Here is a 20,922-nt window from a genome sequence, read left to right on the forward strand (position 1 = left end):
AAGAACTAAGTACTGTGGAATTGTATGTGTGACCATGTCTTAAATTCAACTTGATGATATGCCATCTTGGGAAACCATTAAAAGTGCTAAGGTTAACCACACTGCTTATACATTCCACAATGGTGAGAGTAGACAAGCCTATAAGCAGAGGTTTGTTAGAAGAACCACATTATGAAGGTCAAAGGCAACATTTCTGCACATTGGTCATCGACACTGACGCGTAGAGAGGGGACACCTGAGAAACATACATTAGGACCACAAAGTCCAAAAAATGTATCGATGGCCTATACTCAAAAAGTGCTAAGGCAATTACAAGCAGTTTCCTACTTTGCTCAGTCAGTGCACACAAAGAAAGACCAAACAGGAAATGTGGCATGGGCACCAGGCTTTATAGGGGAGGGGCTAATCAGTACCTACTGACACCTGAGTAATTGGGGTGTGGCCTGGTCTCCCTGTCAGGTGTAAGTAGCCTAATCAAACAAGTCCCATTTGCAGCAGAAATAGCAGGGCCAGTATCTTAACCAGTGCACCACCATAGTTCATATCTGAACTGTTCTTTTGTGTACAATTCAGTGAAAGATCAGATAAAGGTGCAAGAGTCAGGTAAAAGTAGAAAGACATCCTTGCTGTATTTGAACCAGGAACCTTCTGGTTGCAAGCCCTGTATCTTCACCACTGCACCACCACTTCTCATACAGAATTCATGCTATTGCATGCTCTACAGTGAAATATTGGATAAAGATGCAAGTTTGAAAAAATACCCTTGCTGGACTTGAACACAGAACCTTCTGTTTGGAAGGCCCATATCTTCACCACTGCACCACCACTTCTCATACTGAATTCATGCTATTGCATGCTCTACAGTGAAATATTGGATAAAGATGCAAGTTTGAAAAAATACCCTTGCTGGACTTGAACACAGAACCTTCGGTTTGGAATTCCCATATCTTCCCCACTGCACCAACTGGCTCATGTAGAATTAATACTATTGCACACACTTTATTGAAAGATTAGATAAAGATGCAAGAGTAAGGTAAGAATTGAAACAATGCCCTTGCTGGACTTGAACGAAGAACATTCTGTTTCCAAGGCCTGTATCTTAACCACTACACCACCATGGTTCATACACTCTTTGTTCTCCTGCACACTCTTCATTGAAATGTTAGAGACCGGTACAAAAGTACAAAATAAAAAAATAACAAACAAGGAACCTTCTGGTTGCAAGACTTGTTTCTTCACCACTGCAACATCATGGGTCACGTGTACTCCTTCGTGATCAGTGAAACATTAGATAATGTTAAATGAGCCAGGTCAAAGTTAAAGAAGATCTCTCGCTGGATTTGAACCCAGAACCTTCTTTTTGGAAGGCCTGTATCTTAACCACTACACCATCTTGGTTCAAGCATTGTTTGTTCTCTTGTGACCTCTTCATTGAAACGTTAGAGACAGGTACAACGACTGCACCACCACAGTCCATACATCACCTCTTCTCTTGAGTGCTGTTTAGTGAAAGCTTAAATAAAGGTAACAGAGCCAGATAAAAGTTTGGAAAAAAAATACTTTGCTGGTTTTGTACCAACAGTGTTCTTCTTACAAGGCCTGTATCTTAACTAGAGCCCTGCAAGCCCATTGGGACCCGACCAAGTGGTTCAAGAACACAGTAAAGAACATTTTCTGTCAACGGTCTTTTACGCTCCACTTAAATCCCAAAAGGTAAATTATAACATTTCCGGTATCAGTCACTGTGCCAGCGTGGCGCAGCGAAAAAGCTAGGGGTTTGCAAACTAAAGCCAAGGTTGTAGGTTCAAAACTCACAAAACTCAATATAAACACTAAAACAAACAAAATGCCTCAAAAGTGACTCCACTCACTGCCAATCAAACAAAGGAAAAATAAACAACCTTAAACATCAAATGCCTCAGTGTCAAACAACAATTAGTAATAATAAAATAAAGCACTTCTGTCAAGTGTCTTTTGTTGCCCACCTAAATTCCAAAAGGTCAAGTATTACATTCCCGCAACATCTTTCATGTTTAGGTAGCACAGAGGATATGACCATGCCTTGCAAACTGAAGGTCAGTGGTTCAAGCCCAGTAAAACTCATTTTCTGTCAAGTCTTTTACGCTCCACTTAAATCCCAAAAGGTCAATTATAACATTCCCGGTATCATTTGCTGTGCCAGCGTGGCGCAGCCAAAAAGCCAGGGGTTTGCAAACTAAAGCCAAGGATGTAGGTTCAAAACTCAATAAAACTCAATATAAACACTAAAACAAACAAAATGCCTCAAAAGTGACTCCACTCACTGCCAATCAAACAAATGAAAAATGAACACCCTTAAACATCAAATGCCTCAGTGTCAAACTACAATTAGTAATAATAAAATAAATCACTTCTGTCAAGTGTCTTTTGTTGCCCACCTAAAATCCAAAAGGTCAAGTATTACATTCCCGCAACATCTTTCATGTCTAGGTAGCACAGAGGGTATGACCATGCCTTGCAAACTGAAGGTCAGTGGTTCGAGACCAGTGAAACATATTTTCTGTCAACTGTATTTCGCTGCTCACCTAAATTCCAAAAGGTCAAGTAATACATTCCCGCAAAATCTTTCATGTCTAGGTAGCACAGAGGATATGACCATGCGTTGCAAACCTAAGGTCCGTGGTTCGAGACCAGTGAAACATATTTTCTGTCAACTGTCTTTCGACACTCACCTAAATTCCAAAAGGTCAAGTATAACATTCCCGCAATATCTTTCATGTGCCAGCGTGGCGCAGTCTAATAGTCAATGGTTCACAAACTAAAGGTTGTAGGTTCAAAACTCACAAAACTCAATATAAAAACAAAAAATCCTCCAAACAACTAACATGCCTCAAAAGTAGCACCAATGCATCAAAAGACAACTGCCAATCAAGTTAATAAAGTGAAAAAAAACAATTTCTAATAAATAAAACAATTTAATTTAATATGCAAATCCAGCCCGCCTCCAGGGGGAGCTCCTCCCCATGGAGGCGGGCTTCTAAATAAATCCTCCTCCTGGAGGTGTACCCTCCATGCTCCTCCCTCTTCAACCGGAGCTAAAAGAGAGCGGGAGGAGGGAGGCGGGCTGCCTCGGCTCTCTACACCTTAAAAAGCCCGAAAATGAAGGTTTACCCTGAGCAAGATTCAAACCCACCACCTTCAGCTTGTGAGACCTATGCTTTTCTCTTGCGCCACTGGGCTTTTCACACTAATAAGATTTTGTAGGTTGTATTTAAGGTTGAAGGGAGAGGTGACATGTCAAAAGATGAAAATCCATAGAGAACACCTCTACCCCTGACAGAATGGCTGAAAATCTAAGAATCTGCTAGATACACCCTCTGATGATCAGGGTTCAACTGAGATTTTGATTATTGCTTAAAACCATATGTTAGAACATTGTTAGAGACTGCACATGGATTTACACTTTCATTGAAACAAAATAGAGAAGTTTCATATCAGCCTAAGTACTGTCATTAAAATGCATACCCATTGTATCATATTAGTTTCCGATGATAAAAAGTTTAAGTACATTTTGTTCTCACTTTAAAGTAAAAGTCTTTAAAGTGAGAACAACAAATGTACTGTAGTCTGTTTATCAAAAACTCTACAAACAGGCTGCAGGGGATCTTGCTAATCAGCACAGGTGGAAATAATGTTCTCAATCAGTGGCATGCTCTTTCACCTAGAAGACACTCTATTACAAAAGTGTTTTGTGATTAGTGTAATTTTTTTTACACTTACATTTTGTTAAGTACAGTTGCTGTTCTCACTTTAGACTGTTACAATAAAATGGTCATTAAAGTGTTTTCAACTAGTGCTGTTATGACCACAGCTCATCTTAGAGTAGCTCAATTCATTTAGAAAAAACAACACTTTATACACTCATGGCATGCAGCATGTCAATCAAATCAAGTATAAGCTGAGCTCCATACTTGTGATATGCATTCTGTTTTGAGCTATTCTAGTGACTCAAGGATATACATTTTTGAATTGAATCAAACAAATTCCATTGTATGTATTTATTACAACAAACACCAATTAAATACAAATACAAACAATTTGGGCTAAGAACTAAGTACTGTGGAATTGTATGTGTGACCATGTCTTAAATTCAACTTGATGATATGCCATCTTGGGAAACCATTAAAAGTGCTAAGGTTAACCACACTGCTTATACATTCCACAATGGTGAGAGTAGACAAGCCTATAAGCAGAGGTTTGTTAGAAGAACCACATTATGAAGGTCAAAGGCAACATTTCTGCACATTGGTCATCGACACTGACGCGTAGAGAGGGGACACCTGAGAAACATACATTAGGACCACAAAGTCCAAAAAATGTATCGATGGCCTATACTCAAAAAGTGCTAAGGCAATTACAAGCAGTTTCCTACTTTGCTCAGTCAGTGCACACAAAGAAAGACCAAACAGGAAATGTGGCATGGGCACCAGGCTTTATAGGGGAGGGGCTAATCAGTACCTACTGACACCTGAGTAATTGGGGTGTGGCCTGGTCTCCCTGTCAGGTGTAAGTAGCCTAATCAAACAAGTCCCATTTGCAGCAGAAATAGCAGGGCCAGTATCTTAACCAGTGCACCACCATAGTTCATATCTGAACTGTTCTTTTGTGTACAATTCAGTGAAAGATCAGATAAAGGTGCAAGAGTCAGGTAAAAGTAGAAAGACATCCTTGCTGTATTTGAACCAGGAACCTTCTGGTTGCAAGCCCTGTATCTTCACCACTGCACCACCACTTCTCATACAGAATTCATGCTATTGCATGCTCTACAGTGAAATATTGGATAAAGATGCAAGTTTGAAAAAATACCCTTGCTGGACTTGAACACAGAACCTTCTGTTTGGAAGGCCCATATCTTCACCACTGCACCACCACTTCTCATACTGAATTCATGCTATTGCATGCTCTACAGTGAAATATTGGATAAAGATGCAAGTTTGAAAAAATACCCTTGCTGGACTTGAACACAGAACCTTCGGTTTGGAATTCCCATATCTTCCCCACTGCACCAACTGGCTCATGTAGAATTAATACTATTGCACACACTTTATTGAAAGATTAGATAAAGATGCAAGAGTAAGGTAAGAATTGAAACAATGCCCTTGCTGGACTTGAACGAAGAACATTCTGTTTCCAAGGCCTGTATCTTAACCACTACACCACCATGGTTCATACACTCTTTGTTCTCCTGCACACTCTTCATTGAAATGTTAGAGACCGGTACAAAAGTACAAAATAAAAAAATAACAAACAAGGAACCTTCTGGTTGCAAGACTTGTTTCTTCACCACTGCAACATCATGGGTCACGTGTACTCCTTCGTGATCAGTGAAACATTAGATAATGTTAAATGAGCCAGGTCAAAGTTAAAGAAGATCTCTCGCTGGATTTGAACCCAGAACCTTCTTTTTGGAAGGCCTGTATCTTAACCACTACACCATCTTGGTTCAAGCATTGTTTGTTCTCTTGTGACCTCTTCATTGAAACGTTAGAGACAGGTACAACGACTGCACCACCACAGTCCATACATCACCTCTTCTCTTGAGTGCTGTTTAGTGAAAGCTTAAATAAAGGTAACAGAGCCAGATAAAAGTTTGGAAAAAAAATACTTTGCTGGTTTTGTACCAACAGTGTTCTTCTTACAAGGCCTGTATCTTAACTAGAGCCCTGCAAGCCCATTGGGACCCGACCAAGTGGTTCAAGAACACAGTAAAGAACATTTTCTGTCAACGGTCTTTTACGCTCCACTTAAATCCCAAAAGGTAAATTATAACATTTCCGGTATCAGTCACTGTGCCAGCGTGGCGCAGCGAAAAAGCTAGGGGTTTGCAAACTAAAGCCAAGGTTGTAGGTTCAAAACTCACAAAACTCAATATAAACACTAAAACAAACAAAATGCCTCAAAAGTGACTCCACTCACTGCCAATCAAACAAAGGAAAAATAAACAACCTTAAACATCAAATGCCTCAGTGTCAAACAACAATTAGTAATAATAAAATAAAGCACTTCTGTCAAGTGTCTTTTGTTGCCCACCTAAATTCCAAAAGGTCAAGTATTACATTCCCGCAACATCTTTCATGTTTAGGTAGCACAGAGGATATGACCATGCCTTGCAAACTGAAGGTCAGTGGTTCAAGCCCAGTAAAACTCATTTTCTGTCAAGTCTTTTACGCTCCACTTAAATCCCAAAAGGTCAATTATAACATTCCCGGTATCATTTGCTGTGCCAGCGTGGCGCAGCCAAAAAGCCAGGGGTTTGCAAACTAAAGCCAAGGATGTAGGTTCAAAACTCAATAAAACTCAATATAAACACTAAAACAAACAAAATGCCTCAAAAGTGACTCCACTCACTGCCAATCAAACAAATGAAAAATGAACAACCTTAAACATCAAATGCCTCAGTGTCAAACTACAATTAGTAATAATAAAATAAATCACTTCTGTCAAGTGTCTTTTGTTGCCCACCTAAAATCCAAAAGGTCAAGTATTACATTCCCGCAACATCTTTCATGTCTAGGTAGCACAGAGGGTATGACCATGCCTTGCAAACTGAAGGTCAGTGGTTCGAGACCAGTGAAACATATTTTCTGTCAACTGTATTTCGCTGCTCACCTAAATTCCAAAAGGTCAAGTAATACATTCCCGCAAAATCTTTCATGTCTAGGTAGCACAGAGGATATGACCATGCGTTGCAAACCTAAGGTCCGTGGTTCGAGACCAGTGAAACATATTTTCTGTCAACTGTCTTTCGACACTCACCTAAATTCCAAAAGGTCAAGTATAACATTCCCGCAATATCTTTCATGTGCCAGCGTGGCGCAGTCTAATAGTCAATGGTTCACAAACTAAAGGTTGTAGGTTCAAAACTCACAAAACTCAATATAAAAACAAAAAATCCTCCAAACAACTAACATGCCTCAAAAGTAGCACCAATGCATCAAAAGACAACTGCCAATCAAGTTAATAAAGTGAAAAAAAACAATTTCTAATAAATAAAACAATTTAATTTAATATGCAAATCCAGCCCGCCTCCAGGGGGAGCTCCTCCCCATGGAGGCGGGCTTCTAAATAAATCCTCCTCCTGGAGGTGTACCCTCCATGCTCCTCCCTCTTCAACCGGAGCTAAAAGAGAGCGGGAGGAGGGAGGCGGGCTGCCTCGGCTCTCTACACCTTAAAAAGCCCGAAAATGAAGGTTTACCCTGAGCAAGATTCAAACCCACCACCTTCAGCTTGTGAGACCTATGCTTTTCTCTTGCGCCACTGGGCTTTTCACACTAATAAGATTTTGGAGGTTGTATTTAAGGTTGAAGGGAGAGGTGACATGTCAAAAGATGAAAATCCATAGAGAACACCTCTACCCCTGACAGAATGGCTGAAAATCTAAGAATCTGCTAGATACACCCTCTGATGATCAGGGTTCAACTGAGATTTTGATTATTGCTTAAAACCATATGTTAGAACATTGTTAGAGACTGCACATGGATTTACACTTTCATTGAAACAAAATAGAGAAGTTTCATATCAGCCTAAGTACTGTCATTAAAATGCATACCCATTGTATCATATTAGTTTCCGATGATAAAAAGTTTAAGTACATTTTGTTCTCACTTTAAAGTAAAAGTCTTTAAAGTGAGAACAACAAATGTACTGTAGTCTGTTTATCAAAAACTCTACAAACAGGCTGCAGGGGATCTTGCTAATCAGCACAGGTGGAAATAATGTTCTCAATCAGTGGCATGCTCTTTCACCTAGAAGACACTCTATTACAAAAGTGTTTTGTGATTAGTGTAATTTTTTTTACACTTACATTTTGTTAAGTACAGTTGCTGTTCTCACTTTAGACTGTTACAATAAAATGGTCATTAAAGTGTTTTCAACTAGTGCTGTTATGACCACAGCTCATCTTAGAGTAGCTCAATTCATTTAGAAAAAACAACACTTTATACACTCATGGCATGCAGCATGTCAATCAAATCAAGTATAGGCTGAGCTCCATACTTGTGATATGCATTCTGTTTTGAGCTATTCTAGTGACTCAAGGATATACATTTTTGAATTGAATCAAACAAATTCCATTGTATGTATTTATTACAACAAACACCAATTAAATACAAATACAAACAATTTGGGCTAAGAACTAAGTACTGTGGAATTGTATGTGTGACCAACTGGCTCATGTAGAATTAATACTATTGCACACACTTTATTGAAAGATTAGATAAAGATGCAAGAGTAAGGTAACATTTGAAACAATGCCCTTGCTGGACTTGAACGAAGAACATTCTGTTTCCAAGGCCTGTATCTTAACCACTACACCACCATGGTTCATACACTCTTTGTTCTCCTGCACACTCTTCATTGAAATGTTAGAGACCGGTACAAAAGTACAAAATAAAAAAATAACAAACAAGGAACCTTCTGGTTGCAAGACTTGTTTCTTCACCACTGCAACATCATGGGTCACGTGTACTCCTTCGTGATCAGTGAAACATTAGATAATGTTAAATGAGCCAGGTCAAAGTTAAAGAAGATCTCTCGCTGGATTTGAACCCAGAACCTTCTTTTTGGAAGGCCTGTATCTTAACCACTACACCATCTTGGTTCAAGCATTGTTTGTTCTCTTGTGACCTCTTCATTGAAACGTTAGAGACAGGTACAACGACTGCACCACCACAGTCCATACATCACCTCTTCTCTTGAGTGCTGTTTAGTGAAAGCTTAAATAAAGGTAACAGAGCCAGATAAAAGTTTGGAAAAAAAATACTTTGCTGGTTTTGTACCAACAGTGTTCTTCTTACAAGGCCTGTATCTTAACTAGAGCCCTGCAAGCCCATTGGGACCCGACCAAGTGGTTCAAGAAACACAGTAAAGAACATTTTCTGTCAACAGTCTTTTACGCTCCACTTAAATCCCAAAAGGTAAATTATAACATTTCCGGTATCAGTCACTGTGCCAGCGTGGCGCAGCGAAAAAGCTAGGGGTTTGCAAACTAAAGCCAAGGTTGTAGGTTCAAAACTCACAAAACTCAATATAAACACTAAAACAAACAAAATGCCTCAAAAGTGACTCCACTCACTGCCAATCAAACAAAGGAAAAATAAACAACCTTAAACATCAAATGCCTCAGTGTCAAACAACAATTAGTAATAATAAAATAAAGCACTTCTGTCAAGTGTCTTTTGTTGCCCACCTAAATTCCAAAAGGTCAAGTATTACATTCCCGCAACATCTTTCATGTTTAGGTAGCACAGAGGATATGACCATGCCTTGCAAACTGAAGGTCAGTGGTTCAAGCCCAGTAAAACTCATTTTCTGTCAAGTCTTTTACGCTCCACTTAAATCCCAAAAGGTCAATTATAACATTCCCGGTATCATTTGCTGTGCCAGCGTGGCGCAGCCAAAAAGCCAGGGGTTTGCAAACTAAAGCCAAGGATGTAGGTTCAAAACTCAATAAAACTCAATATAAACACTAAAACAAACAAAATGCCTCAAAAGTGACTCCACTCACTGCCAATCAAACAAATGAAAAATGAACAACCTTAAACATCAAATGCCTCAGTGTCAAACTACAATTAGTAATAATAAAATAAATCACTTCTGTCAAGTGTCTTTTGTTGCCCACCTAAAATCCAAAAGGTCAAGTATTACATTCCCGCAACATCTTTCATGTCTAGGTAGCACAGAGGGTATGACCATGCCTTGCAAACTGAAGGTCAGTGGTTCGAGACCAGTGAAACATATTTTCTGTCAACTGTATTTCGCTGCTCACCTAAATTCCAAAAGGTCAAGTAATACATTCCCACAAAATCTTTCATGTCTAGGTAGCACAGAGGATATGACCATGCGTTGCAAACCTAAGGTCCGTGGTTCGAGACCAGTGAAACATATTTTCTGTCAACTGTCTTTCGACACTCACCTAAATTCCAAAAGGTCAAGTATAACATTCCCGCAATATCTTTCATGTGCCAGCGTGGCGCAGTCTAATACTCAATGGTTCACAAACTAAAGGTTGTAGGTTCAAAACTCACAAAACTCAATATAAAAACAAAAAATCCTCCAAACAACTAACATGCCTCAAAAGTAGCACCAATGCATCAAAAGACAACTGCCAATCAAGTTAATAAAGTGAAAAAAAAAAAATTCTAATAAATAAAACAATTTAATTTAATATGCAAATCCAGCCCGCCTCCAGGGGGAGCTCCTCCCCATGGAGGCGGGCTTCTAAATAAATCCTCCTCCTGGAGGTGTACCCTCCATGCTCCTCCCTCTTCAACCGGAGCTAAAAGAGAGCGGGAGGAGGGAGGCGGGCTGCCTCGGCTCTCTACACCTTAAAAAGCCCGAAAATGAAGGTTTACCCTGAGCAAGATTCAAACCCACCACCTTCAGCTTGTGAGACCTATGCTTTTCTCTTGCGCCACTGGGCTTTTCACACTAATAAGATTTTGTAGGTTGTATTTAAGGTTGAAGGGAGAGGTGACATGTCAAAAGATGAAAATCCATAGAGAACACCTCTACCCCTGACAGAATGGCTGAAAATCTAAGAATCTGCTAGATACACCCTCTGATGATCAGGGTTCAACTGAGATTTTGATTATTGCTTAAAACCATATGTTAGAACATTGTTAGAGACTGCACATGGATTTACACTTTCATTGAAACAAAATAGAGAAGTTTCATATCAGCCTAAGTACTGTCATTAAAATGCATACCCATTGTATCATATTAGTTTCCGATGATAAAAAGTTTAAGTACATTTTGTTCTCACTTTAAAGTAAAAGTCTTTAAAGTGAGAACAACAAATGTACTGTAGTCTGTTTATCAAAAACTCTACAAACAGGCTGCAGGGGATCTTGCTAATCAGCACAGGTGGAAATAATGTTCTCAATCAGTGGCATGCTCTTTCACCTAGAAGACACTCTATTACAAAAGTGTTTTGTGATTAGTGTAATTTTTTTTACACTTACATTTTGTTAAGTACAGTTGCTGTTCTCACTTTAGACTGTTACAATAAAATGGTCATTAAAGTGTTTTCAACTAGTGCTGTTATGACCACAGCTCATCTTAGAGTAGCTCAATTCATTTAGAAAAAACAACACTTTATACACTCATGGCATGGAGCATGTCAATCAAATCAAGTATAGGCTGAGCTCCATACTTGTGATATGCATTCTGTTTTGAGCTATTCTAGTGACTCAAGGATATACATTTTTGAATTGAATCAAACAAATTCCATTGTATGTATTTATTACAACAAACACCAATTAAATACAAAAACAACAATTTGGGCTAAGAACTAAGTACTGTGGAATTGTATGTGTGACCATGTCTTAAATTCAACTTGATGATATGCCATCTTGGGAAACCATTAAAAGTGCTAAGGTTAACCACACTGCTTATACATTCCACAATGGTGAGAGTAGACAAGCCTATAAGCAGAGGTTTGTTAGAAGAACCACATTATGAAGGTCAAAGGCAACATTTCTGCACATTGGTCATCGACACTGACGCGTAGAGAGGGGACACCTGAGAAACATACATTAGGACCACAAAGTCCAAAAAATGTATCGATGGCCTATACTCAAAAAGTGCTAAGGCAATTACAAGCAGTTTCCTACTTTGCTCAGTCAGTGCACACAAAGAAAGACCAAACAGGAAAGGTGGCATGGGCACCAGGCTTTATAGGGGAGGGGCTAATCAGTACCTACTGACACCTGAGTAATTGGGGTGTGGCCTGGTCTCCCTGTCAGGTGTAAGTAGCCTAATCAAACAAGTCCCATTTGCAGCAGAAATAGCAGGGCCAGTATCTTAACCAGTGCACCACCATAGTTCATATCTGAACTGTTCTTTTGTGTACAATTCAGTGAAAGATCAGATAAAGGTGCAAGAGTCAGGTAAAAGTAGAAAGACATCCTTGCTGTATTTGAACCAGGAACCTTCTGGTTGCAAGCCCTGTATCTTCACCACTGCACCACCACTTCTCATACAGAATTCATGCTATTGCATGCTCTACAGTGAAATATTGGATAAAGATGCAAGTTTGAAAAAATACCCTTGCTGGACTTGAACACAGAACCTTCGGTTTGGAATTCCCATATCTTCACCACTGCACCACCACTTCTCATACTGAATTCATGCTATTGCATGCTCTACAGTGAAATATTGGATAAAGATGCAAGTTTGAAAAAATACCCTTGCTGGACTTGAACACAGAACCTTCGGTTTGGAATTCCCATATCTTCCCCACTGCACCAACTGGCTCATGTAGAATTAATACTATTGCACACACTTTATTGAAAGATTAGATAAAGATGCAAGAGTAAGGTAACATTTGAAACAATGCCCTTGCTGGACTTGAACGAAGAACATTCTGTTTCCAAGGCCTGTATCTTAACCACTACACCACCATGGTTCATACACTCTTTGTTCTCCTGCACACTCTCATTGAAATGTTAGAGACCGGTACAAAAGTACAAAATAAAAAAATAACAAACAAGGAACCTTCTGGTTGCAAGACTTGTTTCTTCACCACTGCAACATCATGGATCACGTGTACTCCTTCGTGATCAGTGAAACATTAGATAATGTTAAATGAGCCAGGTCAAAGTTAAAGAAGATCTCTCGCTGGATTTGAACCCAGAACCTTCTGTTTGGAAGGCCTGTATCTTAACCAATACACCATCTTGGTTCAAGCATTGTTTGTTCTCTTGTGACCTCTTCATTGAAACGTTAGAGACAGGTACAACGACTGCACCACCACAGTCCATACATCACCTCTTCTCTTGAGTGCTGTTTAGTGAAAGCTTAAATAAAGGTAACAGAGCCAGATAAAAGTTTGGAAAAAAAATACTTTGCTGGTTTTGTACCAACAGTGTTCTTCTTACAAGGCCTGTATCTTAACTAGAGCCCTGCAAGCCCATTGGGACCCGACCAAGTGGTTCAAGAACACAGTAAAGAACATTTTCTGTCAACGGTCTTTTACGCTCCACTTAAATCCCAAAAGGTCAATTATAACATTTCCGGTATCAGTCACTGTGCCAGCGTGGCGCAGTGAAAAAGCCAGGGGTTTGCAAACTAAAGCCAAGGTTGTAGGTTCAAAACTCACAAAACTCAATATAAACACTAAAACAAACAAAATGCCTCAAAAGTGACTCCACTCACTGCCAATCAAACAAAGGAAAAATAAACAACCTTAAACATCAAATGCCTCAGTGTCAAACAACAATTAGTAATAATAAAATAAAGCACTTCTGTCAAGTGTCTTTTGTTGCCCACCTAAATTCCAAAAGGTCAAGTATTACATTCCCGCAACATCTTTCATGTTTAGGTAGCACAGAGGATATGACCATGCCTTGCAAACTGAAGGTCAGTGGTTCAAGCCCAGTAAAACTCATTTTCTGTCAAGTCTTTTACGCTCCACTTAAATCCCAAAAGGTCAATTATAACATTCCCGGTATCATTTGCTGTGCCAGCGTGGCGCAGCCAAAAAGCCATGGGTTTGCAAACTAAAGCCAAGGATGTAGGTTCAAAACTCAATAAAACTCAATATAAACACTAAAACAAACAAAATGCCTCAAAAGTGACTCCACTCACTGCCAATCAAACAAATGAAAAATGAACAACCTTAAACATCAAATGCCTCAGTGTCAAACTACAATTAGTAATAATAAAATAAATCACTTCTGTCAAGTGTCTTTTGTTGCCCACCTAAAATCCAAAAGGTCAAGTATTACATTCCCGCAACATCTTTCATGTCTAGGTAGCACAGAGGGTATGACCATGCCTTGCAAACTGAAGGTCAGTGGTTCGAGACCAGTGAAACATATTTTCTGTCAACTGTATTTCGCTGCTCATCTAAATTCCAAAAGGTCAAGTAATACATTCCCGCAAAATCTTTCATGTCTAGGTAGCACAGAGGATATGACCATGCGTTGCAAACCTAAGGTCCGTGGTTCGAGACCAGTGAAACATATTTTCTGTCAACTGTCTTTCGACACTCACCTAAATTCCAAAAGGTCAAGTATAACATTCCCGCAATATCTTTCATGTGCCAGCGTGGCGCAGTCTAATAGTCAATGGTTCACAAACTAAAGGTTGTAGGTTCAAAACTCACAAAACTCAATATAAAAACAAAAAATCATCCAAACAACTAACATGCCTCAAAAGTAGCACCAATGCATCAAAAGACAACTGCCAATCAAGTTAATAAAGTGAAAAAAAACAATTTCTAATAAATAAAACAATTTAATTTAATATGCAAATCCAGCCCGCCTCCAGGGGGAGCTCCTCCCCATGGAGGCGGGCTTCTAAAAAAATCCTCCTCCTGGAGGTGTACCCTCCATGCTCCTCCCTCTTCAACCGGAGCTAAAAGAGAGCGGGAGGAGGGAGGCGGGCTGCCTCGGCTCTCTACACCTTAAAAAGCCCGAAAATGAAGGTTTACCCTGAGCAAGATTCAAACCCACCACCTTCAGCTTGTGAGACCTATGCTTTTCTCTTGTGCCACTGGGCTTTTCACACTAATAAGATTTTGGAGGTTGTATTTAAGGTTGAAGGGAGAGGTGACATGTCAAAAGATGAAAATCCATAGAGAACACCTCTACCCCTGACAGAATGGCTGAAAATCTAAGAATCTGCTAGATACACCCTCTGATGATCAGGGTTCAACTGAGATTTTGATTATTGCTTAAAACCATATGTTAGAACATTGTTAGAGACTGCACATGGATTTACACTTTCATTGAAACAAAATAGAGAAGTTTCATATCAGCCTAAGTACTGTCATTAAAATGCATACCCATTGTATCATATTAGTTTCCGATGATAAAAAGTTTAAGTACATTTTGTTCTCACTTAAGACTTTTACTTTAAAGTGAGAACAACAAATGTACTGTAGTCTGTTTATCAAAAACTCTACAAACAGGCTGCAGGGGATCTTGCTAATCAGCACAGGTGGAAATAATGTTCTCAATCAGTGGCATGCTCTTTCACCTAGAAGACACTCTATTACAAAAGTGTTTTGTGATTAGTGTAATTTTTTTTACACTTACATTTTGTTAAGTACAGTTGCTGTTCTCACTTTAGACTGTTACAATAAAATGGTCATTAAAGTGTTTTCAACTAGTGCTGTTATGACCACAGCTCATCTTAGAGTAGCTCAATTCATTTAGAAAAAACAACACTTTATACACTCATGGCATGGAGCATGTCAATCAAATCAAGTATAGGCTGAGCTCCATACTTGTGATATGCATTCTGTTTTGAGCTATTCTAGTGACTCAAGGATATACATTTTTGAATTGAATCAAACAAATTCCATTGTATGTATTTATTACAACAAACACCAATTAAATACAAAAACAACAATTTGGGCTAAGAACTAAGTACTGTGGAATTGTATGTGTGACCATGTCTTAAATTCAACTTGATGATATGCCATCTTGGGAAACCATTAAAAGTGCTAAGGTTAACCACACTGCTTATACATTCCACAATGGTGAGAGTAGACAAGCCTATAAGCAGAGGTTTGTTAGAAGAACCACATTATGAAGGTCAAAGGCAACATTTCTGCACATTGGTCATCGACACTGACGCGTAGAGAGGGGACACCTGAGAAACATACATTAGGACCACAAAGTCCAAAAAATGTATCGATGCCTATACTCAAAAAGTGCTAAGGCAATTACAAGCAGTTTCCTACTTTGCTCAGTCAGTGCACACAAAGAAAGACCAAACAGGAAAGGAGGCATGGGCACCAGGCTTTATAGGGGAGGGGCTAATCAGTACCTACTGACACCTGAGTAATTGGGGTGTGGCCTGGTCTCCCTGTCAGGTGTAAGTAGCCTAATCAAACAAGTCCCATTTGCAGCAGAAATAGCAGGGCCAGTATCTTAACCAGTGCACCACCATAGTTCATATCTGAACTGTTCTTTTGTGTACAATTCAGTGAAAGATCAGATAAAGGTGCAAGAGTCAGGTAAAAGTAGAAAGACATCCTTGCTGTATTTGAACCAGGAACCTTCTGGTTGCAAGCCCTGTATCTTCACCACTGCACCACCACTTCTCATACAGAATTCATGCTATTGCATGCTCTACAGTGAAATATTGGATAAAGATGCAAGTTTGAAAAAATACCCTTGCTGGACTTGAACACAGAACCTTCGGTTTGGAATTCCCATATCTTCACCACTGCACCACCACTTCTCATACTGAATTCATGCTATTGCATGCTCTACAGTGAAATATTGGATAAAGATGCAAGTTTGAAAAAATACCCTTGCTGGACTTGAACACAGAACCTTCGGTTTGGAATTCCCATATCTTCCCCACTGCACCAACTGGCTCATGTAGAATTAATACTATTGCACACACTTTATTGAAAGATTAGATAAAGATGCAAGAGTAAGGTAACATTTGAAACAATGCCCTTGCTGGACTTGAACAAAGAACATTCTGTTTCCAAGGCCTGTATCTTAACCACTACACCACCATGGTTCATACACTCTTTGTTCTCCTGCACACTCTCATTGAAATGTTAGAGACCGGTACAAAAGTACAAAATAAAAAAGATAACAAACAAGGAACCTTCTGGTTGCAAGACTTGTTTCTTCACCACTGCAACATCATGGGTCACGTGTACTCCTTCGTGATCAGTGAAACATTAGATAATGTTAAATGAGCCAGGTCAAAGTTAAGAAGATCTCTCGCTGGATTTGAACCCAGAACCTTCTGTTTGGAAGGCCTGTATCTTAACCAATACACCATCTTGGTTCAAGCATTGTTTGTTCTCTTGTGACCTCTTCATTGAAACGTTAGAGACAGGTACAACGACTGCACCACCACAGTCCATACATCACCTCTTCTCTTGAGTGCTGTTTAGTGAAAGCTTAAATAAAGGTAACAGAGCCAGATAAAAGTTTGGAAAAAAAATACTTTGCTGGTTTTGTACCAACAGTGTTCTTCTTACAAGGCCTGTATCTTAACTAGAGCCCTGCAAGCCCATTGGGACCCGACCAAGTGGTTCAAGAACACAGTAAAGAACATTTTCTGTCAACGGTCTTTTACGCTCCACTTAAATCCCAAAAGGTCAATTATAACATTTCCGGTATCAGTCACTGTGCCAGCGTGGCGCAGTGAAAAAGCCAGGGGTTTGCAAACTAAAGCCAAGGTTGTAGGTTCAAAACTCACAAAACTCAATATAAACACTAAAACAAACAAAATGCCTCAAAAGTGACTCCACTCACTGCCAATCAAACAAAGGAAAAATAAACAACCTTAAACATCAAATGCCTCAGTGTCAAACAACAATTAGTAATAATAAAATAAAGCACTTCTGTCAAGTGTCTTTTGTTGCCCACCTAAATTCCAAAAGGTCAAGTATTACAGTCCCGCAACATCTTTCATGTTTAGGTAGCACAGAGGATATGACCATGCCTTGCAAACTGAAGGTCAGTGGTTCAAGCCCAGTAAAACTCATTTTCTGTCAAGTCTTTTACGCTCCACTTAAATCCCAAAAGGTCAATTATAACATTCCCGGTATCATTTGCTGTGCCAGCGTGGCGCAGCCAAAAAGCCATGGGTTTGCAAACTAAAGCCAAGGATGTAGGTTCAAAACTCAATAAAACTCAATATAAACACTAAAACAAACAAAATGCCTCAAAAGTGACTCCACTCACTGCCAATCAAACAAATGAAAAATGAACAACCTTAAACATCAAATGCCTCAGTGTCAAACTACAATTAGTAATAATAAAATAAATCACTTCTGTCAAGTGTCTTTTGTTGCCCACCTAAAATCCAAAAGGTCAAGTATTACATTCCCGCAACATCTTTCATGTCTAGGTAGCACAGAGGGTATGACCATGCCTTGCAAACTGAAGGTCAGTGGTTCGAGACCAGTGAAACATATTTTCGGTCAACTGTATTTCGCTGCTCACCTAAATTCCAAAAGGTCAAGTAATACATTCCCGTTAAATCTTTCATGTCTAGGTAGCACAGAGGATATGACCATGCGTTGCAAACCTAAGGTCCGTGGTTCGAGACCAGTGAAACATATTTTCTGTCAACTGTCTTTCGACACTCACCTAAATTCCAAAAGGTCAAGTATAACATTCCCGCAATATCTTTCATGTGCCAGCGTGGCGCAGTCTAATAGTCAATGGTTCACAAACTAAAGGTTGTAGGTTCAAAACTCACAAAACTCAATATAAAAACAAAAAATCCTCCAAACAACTAACATGCCTCAAAAGTAGCACCAATGCATCAAAAGACAACTGCCAATCAAGTTAATAAAGTGAAAAAAAACAATTTCTAATAAATAAAAAAATTTAATTTAATATGCAAATCCAGCCCGCCTCCAGGGGGAGCTCCTCCCCATGGAGGCGGGCTTCTAAAAAAATCCTCCTCCTGGAGGTGTACCCTCCATGCTCCTCCCTCTTCAACCGGAGCTAAAAGAGAGCGGGAGGAGGGAGGCGGGTTGCTTCGGCTCTCTACACCTTAAAAAGCCCGAAAATGAAGGTTTACCCTGAGCAAGATTCAAACCCACCACCTTCAGCTTGTGAGACCTATGCTTTTCTCTTGCGCCACTGGGCTTTTCACACCAATAAGATTTTGGAGGTTGTATTTAAGGTTGAAGGGAGAGGTGACATGTCAAAAGATGAAAATCCATAGAGAACACCTCTACCCCTGACAGAATGGCTGAAAATCTAAGAATCTGCTAGATACACCCTCTGATGATCAGGGTTCAACTGAGATTTTGATTATTGCTTAAAACCATATGTTAGAACATTGTTAGAGACTGCACATGGATTTACACTTTCATTGAAACAAAATAGAGAAGTTTCATATCAGCCTAAGTACTGTCATTAAAATGCATACCCATTGTATCATATTAGTTTCCGATGATAAAAAGTTTAAGTACATTTTGTTCTCACTTAAGACTTTTACTTTAAAGTGAGAACAACAAATGTACTGTAGTCTGTTTATCAAAAACTCTACAAACAGGCTGCAGGGGATCTTGCTAATCAGCACAGGTGGAAATAATGTTCTCAATCAGTGGCATGCTCTTTCACCTAGAAGACACTCTATTACAAAAGTGTTTTGTGATTAGTGTAATTTTTTTTACACTTACATTTTGTTAAGTACAGTTGCTGTTCTCACTTTAGACTGTTACAATAAAATGGTCATTAAAGTGTTTTCAACTAGTGCTGTTATGACCACAGCTCATCTTAGAGTAGCTCAATTCATTTAGAAAAAACAACACTTTATACACTCATGGCATGGAGCATGTCAATCAAATCAAGTATAGGCTGAGCTCCATACTTGTGATATGCATTCTGTTTTGAGCTATTCTAGTGACTCAAGGATATACATTTTTGAATTGAATCAAACAAATTCCATTGTATGTATTTATTACAACAAACACCAATTAAATACAAAAACAACAATTTGGGCTAAGAACTAAGTACTGTGGAATTGTATGTGTGACCATGTCTTAAATTCAACTTGATGATATGCCATCTTGGGAAACCATTAAAAGTGCTAAGGTTAACCACACTGCTTATACATTCCACAATGGTGAGAGTAGACAAGCCTATAAGCAGAGGTTTGTTAGAAGAACCACATTATGAAGGTCAAAGGCAACATTTCTGCACATTGGTCATCGACACTGACGCGTAGAGAGGGGACACCTGAGAAACATACATTAGGACCACAAAGTCCAAAAAATGTATCGATGGCCTATACTCAAAAAGTGCTAAGGCAATTACAAGCAGTTTCCTACTTTGCTCAGTCAGTGCACACAAAGAAAGACCAAACAGGAAAGGTGGCATGGGCACCAGGCTTTATAGGGGAGGGGCTAATCAGTACCTACTGACACCTGAGTAATTGGGGTGTGGCCTGGTCTCCCTGTCAGGTGTAAGTAGCCTAATCAAACAAGTCCCATTTGCAGCAGAAATAGCAGGGCCAGTATCTTAACCAGTGCACCACCATAGTTCATATCTGAACTGTTCTTTTGTGTACAATTCAGTGAAAGATCAGATAAAGGTGCAAGAGTCAGGTAAAAGTAGAAAGACATCCTTGCTGTATTTGAACCAGGAACCTTCTGGTTGCAAGCCCTGTATCTTCACCACTGCACCACCACTTCTCATACTGAATTCATGCTATTGCATGCTCTACAGTGAAATATTGGATAAAGATGCAAGTTTGAAAAAATACCCTTGCTGGACTTGAACACAGAACCTTCGGTTTGGAATTCCCATATCTTCCCCACTGCACCAACTGGCTCATGTAGAATTAATACTATTGCACACACTTTATTGAAAGATTAGATAAAGATGCAAGAGTAAGGTAACATTTGAAACAATGCCCTTGCTGGACTTGAACGAAGAACATTCTGTTTCCAAGGCCTGTATCTTAACCACTACACCACCATGGTTCATACACTCTTTGTTCTCCTGCACACTCTCATTGAAATGTTAGAGACCGGTACAAAAGTACAAAATAAAAAAATAACAAACAAGGAACCTTCTGGTTGCAAGACTTGTTTCTTCACCACTGCAACATCATGGGTCACGTGTACTCCTTCGTGATCAGTGAAACATTAGATAATGTTAAATGAGCCAGGTCAAAGTTAAGAAGATCTCTCGCTGGATTTGAACCCAGAACCTTCTGTTTGGAAGGCCTGTATCTTAACCAATACACCATCTTGGTTCAAGCATTGTTTGTTCTCTTGTGACCTCTTCATTGAAACGTTAGAGACAGGTACAACGACTGCACCACCACAGTCCATACATCACCTCTTCTCTTGAGTGCTGTTTAGTGAAAGCTTAAATAAAGGTAACAGAGCCAGATAAAAGTTTGGAAAAAAAATACTTTGCTGGTTTTGTACCAACA

Source organism: Electrona antarctica (assembly GCF_951216825.1).
Source record: "Electrona antarctica genome assembly, chromosome: 24".
In the NCBI taxonomy this organism is placed as follows: domain Eukaryota; kingdom Metazoa; phylum Chordata; class Actinopteri; order Myctophiformes; family Myctophidae; genus Electrona; species Electrona antarctica.